This window comes from Cricetulus griseus, chromosome 9, assembly GCF_003668045.3.
Source record: "Cricetulus griseus strain 17A/GY chromosome 9, alternate assembly CriGri-PICRH-1.0, whole genome shotgun sequence".
In the NCBI taxonomy this organism is placed as follows: Eukaryota; Metazoa; Chordata; class Mammalia; order Rodentia; family Cricetidae; genus Cricetulus; species Cricetulus griseus.
The window spans coordinates 11744747-11752548 of NC_048602.1; the positions used below are offsets into that span (position 1 = coordinate 11744747).

A 7802-nucleotide genomic window follows, 5' to 3' on the forward strand; every position below is an offset into this window, starting at 1 on the left:
AAAAAGGAATTTTAAAAACAAAAGGACAAAGTCAAGCACAGTTTCTTGGTAGCAGCATTTTCTCAGGTGGGCTTTGTTTGAGACAAGCAGAAGCTCATGACTTCTTTAACAGAGGCTTCTCGACCCAGCATAAGTGGCAAAAATAGCATGGCTCTTTTAGACATGCTGTTTAGCATATAAAAGACGTGTGGCTAGAAAAAGTTAAAGATTTACAATAAAGACAGATTCAGATGAAGAAAAACCTCTAAAGGGTTTTCAGTGTGTTTAAAAATATACTGTAGGCTTGGGAGAGAAAAGAAAAAGGATAAAGTGTTAAAAAAAAAAGAAATAGAGAAACTGGACGGTGGTGGTGCACGCCTTTTATCCCATCACTAGGGAGGAGGAGGCAAGCAGATAGATCTCTGTGATTCAAGGTCAGCCTAGTTTACAGAGTGAGTTCCAGGACTCACACAGGCAAAACTACACAGAGAAACCCTGTCTCAGAAACAAAAAAAATAATAAAAGAAACAGAGTAATAAAAAAAAGCCATGTAAAGATGGAAAATACACAGAGAGTCTGGATACTGTATGCTATTTTGTTGTCTTTGAATTGTTTGATTTCTGGGGAAGGAGAGCAACAACTGCTAAATCACAGAGATTTGCTTGCCTTTGCCTCCTGAATCAGCTACTCTAGTTCTCTCTTTTTAAAAAACATGTTAGCCTTTTTCTTTTCTCTCCTAAGCCTATGTATATTTTATTTATTTATTTTTCATTGTTAAAAATCCATTTATTTTATTTATTTATTTTTGTTCAACAGCTGGGATTCAAAGTTTTAGAGATCTGCCTGATCCCAGTGGAAAAATACTAACAGAAATAATTTTTAAATGCCATTTCAGAAGCACATACATATGTTTCAGAGTTATTGTGACTGCCACCTTACCTTACTATACTTACTGTCCTGACTTTTCAAAAATTATAAAACTAACTTTGTGACTTTACATTACAAACCCACCCTATATGTAATACACAGGTATATCTAACAACCAAAAACATTTAACTTAGGTACTGCTGGTGGCCTGGCATCAGGTACTTATACGAAGAGGGTGAACTGTGACAAGAGCATGCATTTTTTTTTTTTTTCCGAGACAGGGTTTCTCTGTGCAGCTTTGGAGCCTATCCTGGAACTCGCTCTGGAGACCAGGCTGGCCTCGAACCCACAGAGATCCGCCGGCCTCTGCCTCCCGAGTGCTGGGATTAAAGGCGTGCGCCACCAACGCCCGGCTGAGCATGTATATTCTTACAGTTTGATACTATCAAGATGACAAGAAGAAGCTGTTGCTTGAGTTGGTCCCTCAATGGAAAAAAGTGAAAAATGACTTAAAAATACCCTGAAATAGAGAAGTCAAGCCGAGGCAAACACTCCTGCTAAGGAATGTGTGCGTTGGGCAAAGCAGGTCAATGTTTTTTTTTTTTTTTTTTTTTTTTTTTGGGGAGAAAAGTTTTTTTTTTTTAAACTTTATTTTCATTTATTCTTTGTATCTTTTACATCCTGCATCTTGGTCCCATTCATTTCCCTGTCTCTTCATATCCACCCTCTGCCCTTGCAACCACCCCCCCCCCCGCCCCCGGAAAAAATAATTTTTAAATCTATTTTTTATTTAAATTCTTTAATTACTACTCATATTTACATATCCATCCCCCCATTCCCTCACCCACCCATTCTCCCATGCTCCCCATCAACCCCCCCTGCAACCCATCCCTAAACTCCTCCCCAGGGATTCAAGACAGTCTATGGGACTTCTAAGAGTGGAGCCAGTCTTTAACCCTAGAGCACAAATGGGCTTTGGGAGCCCATTCCCTATGGAGGGATACTATTGCAGCCCAGATACAGTAAGGAGGGTCCAGACCCTCCCCCAAACAATGTGACAGACTTTGAAGGTCTCTGGTGGAGGGCCTCAGTATCCCTGGGGAGAAAGGAAGGAAGCAACTGACCGAGAAGGGTCAAGGGTCATTTCACAACTTTTTTCTTTCTAGAAAGGCAAAGAAGAATGAAAATAAATGATTACATTTAGCACTAAACATCTTCCCTGGGCATTGCTAAATATGAAAGCACACAAGGCAATAAAAAAAAAACCCCACCATATTCTGGTCACCGTATATTCTGGTCGCCATACTAGTTCCTGTTCTGCTTGTTTCTTGGTTCAATCTGAGCCAAGTGGTTCAAGTGTGGTGATTCTGTTGAGGGTTTATTTCTCTGTTCTGGTCATCTCTTCTGCATGAATCTGATTCTGAGGAGAAAAGATTTTCAGTACAACTAGAAGAATCATCCGGTCTCTCAGTCTCCGACAGTCTTGGGGAGTCCAGTTTGACTGAGGAAAGTGGTTTGTTATTGAGACTGTATCCAAGAAGTCCACATTATATTCTTTTCCTGTGATTTTAGATGGCAGAGTCTCTACAGGTCCGTCTTTTCTTATTACTGTAGCTTTAGACATTCTGCCAGTTTTCTTGTATCCTTTTTTTGGCCTGGTCCAAATATTGTTTTTTTTTTTTTACAGTATTTACTGTGAATTTCATCCATTTCCTTCTCTGTTTGGTCCTTTGTAAGAACCATGACATTTTCATTGAGTTTGCTTGCTTCAAGGCGCATCTTGGTCTTCTCCATGTTTTCAATTCCTTGGACTATCTCAGCAGCTGATTTAGGATGCAAAGCATCCAGTCTGGTCTGGACCCCTTTGCTCATCAGTCTTCCTTCTCTGCAACCGGATTCCAGTTTAGTTCAGAGTTTAGCTGTTGGTGACTGCTTCTACTTCCAGCAGCTGCTGGATGAAGGCTCTAGGCTGGCTTATAAGTTAGTCATCAATCTCATTATCAGGGGAGGGCATTTAAGGTAGCCTCTCCTCTGTTGCTTAGATTGTTAGTTGGTGTCATCCTTGTAGATCTCCAGACATTTCCCTAGTGCCTGATTTCTCTTTAAACCTATAATGGTAGGCAGAGCTTCTAAGGCTCTCCTTCTCTTCACGTGACAAGTAACTGCCTAAATGCTTGTTGATGTGACTTTCTGGAATGCTCACCCCACAAACAGGACAAGACACTTTAGTGTCCAGTTTCATGGTGGATGTAGACGGTGTCACAGGACCATTAGCATCTGAAAGACCAAGTAGCGTCTTTCCTATGAGACTTATCTCTTTAATCTCAGCAGAGGTACTTATCTCCTTTTGAGGGCTGAATTTCCTGTCATTTTCTTTTCCCGACAACTCTGATATACAACCACCAGTTTCTCTAACCAGGAACTTGTCCATTAACCTGTTCTCCTGTTTGACTGGGTGTTTGATGGCTTCAGAATTATGCACTTTAACAACAACTTTCTTTGAGGTGGAAAACACAGGAGACATAGGTGGAGACTCTAAAGCACACTGCAACAGGCGAGTCTGAGCAAAACTCGTGCTTTTTACCAGTTCATCTAAAAGATGATCATTTCTCAGGTCTTGTTCTGTTACTGCCATACAACAAGTTGGGCACTGAGTTTTATAGGACAAAAATTTTCTTACACAGAGAGAACAATAGTTGTGAGAGCACTGGGGAATTGTCACTGCAATGTTGAAATACTCCAAAGCAAATCCCACAGGAAAGCAAATAATCTATTGTCTTCATCATTGCCAGGCCAGGAGGCCACCGATACTTGGCCAGGGCCTCCATTGTCGCACCTGACAAGCCCACCAGCCACCGGCCTGCTGAGTAGCCGCCTACGTATATTTTAAACACATTGTAAAACCATTAGCGTTTTTTCCTCCATCTGAATCAGTCTTCACTATATATCTCTATGTTTTTCTGGCCATGAGTCTTTTATCTGCTAAACATCGTGGCTAAAATTAAAGTGGACCTTTTAGCTGCTGGCTTTCTAACATGTCGGGGGTACATTTATCTCCAGCACTGGGAGCTGTGCTCACTGCCTCAACTCTTAAACCTTTTTTTGTCTACGTGAGTAAAAGCTAAATCTGCCATGCAGCACTCTGGGTAGCTTAGAGATGTGGCCATGCTGCCACCAGCTACTCGTACACCTCATCCAACCGTTTGGTAGCAGGGCCTCTTAAAAGAGCCATGACATTTTTGCTGATAACGCTGAGTCAGGAAACCTTCCTTAAAGGAGCTGTGAGCCTCTGCTTGTCTGTAGCCCTCTCGAGGAAATGTTTCTCCCAAGAGGCTGTGTTTGCCTCTTCTTTTGCTTTTAGAATCCCCTTTTAAGTTTGTCTGGTTTTACATGGAAATGTATTGGGTGCCATTTTGTTGCAGAGTTTCTTTCTTTCTAGCCTGGTCCTGCAGCCGTTTTGCCCCAAATAAACACACAGAGATGCTATATTAATTATTAAACTGTTGGCTGATGGCTAGGGCTTCTTACTGGCTAGCTCTGTCTTAATCATCAACCAATTTCTATTAATCTATGTATTTCCACATGGTCTTGACTTACTGGAGAATGCCCAGACCCGTTACTCCTTTGTGGTCTACATGGCATCCTCTCCCACCCCTCTCTCCTCTTCCTCTCATAGCCCTGCCTAAACTTCATGCCTGAGCAATCAGTGTTTTATTCATCAACAAACAAGAAAAACATATACAGAAGGACATCCCCCATCACAGCACTAGGGAGAGTGGACCCTGCATCTCCCCAGGGCAACAGAGTAGAGCTGGTTCTGATGATATAGGTGTGGGTGAGTTCACCCTGAAGGCATGAGAGAATCAGAACTAGCATGACCCCATATCTTGCATAAGGTCAACTAGCCAGGGTAATGCCAGAGAGCTCAGCCTGGTGGTGAAGATGGGGGAGAGATGGCCTGTTGACCAACCCTGCAACTAAGCAGGTCAAGAACCAGGGCTATGAGTTGGCTCACCCCAATATCCACCCCGTCTGTGACCTTATGGAGCACGTGAAGGGGTTGGACCTGCAGATCCAAAGCTAAAGGATCTCCAAGACACAAGGCAACAACAGAATGGCGGAAAGGAACCCCAGTGAGGGATCAGGGTCCATGATGTAGCAGAAACCAGAGGCCTGTTCCATACCAACGACTCCTTGCAATGAGCACTTCAAGTAAAGATACACAAACAAAAGTTTATATTGTGTGTGACTGCCCGTGTGCTACCACAGAGTTTTTGTTCCTTCTTCTTTCCTTCTTTCTTTCTTTCTTTCTTTCTTTCTTTCTTTCTTTCTTTCTTTCTTTCTTTCTTTCTTTCACTTTCTTTCTTCCATTCCCTGATCTTTTATCTCTCTTTTATTTTCTCAAATTTTATTTTGGGGGGAGGCTGCAAGGGCAGAAGGCAGCTATGAAAGGATCTGGAGAGGAATGAGATCGAGGTGGACGGGGTGAAAGACACAAAGAACAAAGGATAAAAGGAAAATGCTTCTAGAAGCACTTGAAAAAGAGTGGAAAGAAGAGGGAGCTAGGGAGAGTGAGAAACTGAGAAATGGCTGCCATGACTGATCATGGAGGGAGACCAAGAAGCCCCTTCTGAGAGCACTCTCCATTTCAGGGCAACATCACTGAGCAGCCTTCTCACCATCCCTGGCACAAAGAAAGGTCTGATCTTCTACAACCTTACAGGGGCAGAGGGCGGTTTCACACCAGGTTTTTTTTCTTTTTTCAGTGTAGTGAGTGTGACAAGGAGCGTAGAGAAGCCCACGTTATAAACTGAGAGCAGTTGGGTCACAGCACAGACAGCACCTAGACTTGCCCTTGAATAAGCTTCGGGAGACATGGCGTGACTAAGGCTGTGGGAATTTTTCCTAAAGATGTAGACCTGTGTCCTAACACAAAGGTGAGGAGGCCATAAGTTGACAGTGGAGAGGAACTCAGACAATGGCTGGAATCTCCTGGGAGAGGAGCTTGAGAGGGGACTCAGGGTTTGTGCTTGTGTGGGTGCAGGTCCATCAGAAGAGCACAGAGACTCATCAGCAGGAATTTCTCAGTGAACAGGACATGGAAGGGGAGGAGGAAGCCTGCTCCAAGTTGTCACCATTGGCAATTATATGCTAAAATCCTGGTGTTACCAACTATGACAGGGTGAGCGTCCAAATGAAAATCAGAATGCGGTGGGCCGCCAAGTGAGCTCAGTGGGTAAAAGGATTTGCCAAAAGGCTCACGTGTTGAGCCAATCCCTAACTCCTACATGGTGGAGGGTGAGAGCCATTGTGTGGATCTCAACAGACATGTAGCCCTGAGAAAGAACTTTGGGACTCAGGGAGGGTCTGGCTCAGGGAAGTATGAATTCTTTTAAGGGAGAATCACTGGAATTCCTGCCTCCAGGTCATTGTTACAGAACCTGACGCCAGGTGAGCTGGGGAGTGCGGGAAGGCTTGGAATCTGACCTGTTAGAGCTAACAGAGAGGAAAGATTTACCAGCTGTCTGAATCTCCTAGCTCAGCTGTCTGAATCTCCTAGCCAGTGCACTGCCGTGAGAGCCACAGTTAGGCTAGGTCCCCTGGGCATGTCCTTCTGAGTCTCAGCATGGACAGCAAAGCTGCACAGGTTCCCAGGACCTTGGCCAAGTGTTCTGATGTGCTTGTGAGACTTCACAGAACGGTTAGTACCCCCAAGGGGGAACAGAGGACTCGGGTGCTCCCAATGACTCTGTGTCCTAAGGGATTAAGTGTAGCAAATTCTCTCCTGCAGGTGAACAGTAACAGAAGCTGCTGATCTGGACAGCTGTCCTCTCCCAGTGTCAGGTTCTTGTTCACAGTTAAGGCTTCTTTACAGACACTGCAATGTTCACTTGCAATGTGTGCTCTACCGGGAAACTGAGGCACAAGAATCACAGTGGCCAAGTGAGGCTCTCACAGTGTCCGTGGGTGGGCAGATGTGAAGCACCACCTGTCTGCAGCCAGCTGTCCAGGGTCTCCACCCTGGAGGCCTTCTCAGGTGTCTGTGGAGCGGGAGGAGATGGTTTTTAGAGATGGTAATCTTGGTCCACCACAGCTCAAGGGGACATATTGTCCGGATGTGAAAACTGATGGACCTGTTAGATTTCACTCCACAACCAAGTCATCTGCCCCTGGAGAATTTCTGCAGAATTCCAGGACTCCCCCAGCCCACCTACCAGACCGGAAATCCTGTGTTGTCTCGTGTTCCATTCTCATTCCTCCTGTAAGGTGAAGGACACTGCTTTGCTCTGTCCCTTCCAATAGATCCTGCATCTAACATAGGCTCTCTGTTTTCAGGGAGTCTCTACTCTCAAACGGCTTTAGCATCTGTCACTCATCTTACCTCATTGTGCTTTCTAGAGAAGTACCCATGCGGGGATTGGACTTCGATCCTGGGTATTGGTAACAATGGTCTCCTGTGGAGAAAGTCCGTACCCCACATCCCTAGCCCAGATCTGCCAAACACGCCTGCCCCTTCCAGCCAGAGTTCCAGCGTGTTTATGCTCTCTACCTTCTACCAGTCTGCCTCTGGAAACTTCCATCTGAGAGGGCTGGAGAGTTGGCTCGGTGGTTTACAGCATTGCATGCTCTTGTACGGGACCCTATTTAGTTTCCAGGACACACACAGCAGCTCCTAACCATCTGTAACTCCAGAGCCACGGGGATCCAATGCCCTGTTCTGGATTATGTGAGCCCCAGGCATACACGTGTTGCATAGCTACACATGAAGTCAAATAACATACCCATGAACATGCAAAGGAAAGAAGGAACTACCTGGAGATAAGGAAATACGCCTACACGGCCCTCTTCTGTTGGAACTGGGCATTACAGGGCAAGACAAAATGGTTTTGCTTGGAGCTCGCCTGTACCCCGTACCTTTCATGTTTCTCGGTCATCCTGAGACTCCATTGCCTTTG

General features: G+C 44.8%; 1 pseudogene; it reads right to left on the reverse strand.

Moving 5' to 3' along the window:
- Nucleotides 1-2151: 2151 nt before the first annotated feature.
- LOC100761012 lies at nt 2152-3674 on the reverse strand (annotated as a pseudogene).
- Between the last annotated feature and the right edge of the window lie 4128 nt (nt 3675-7802).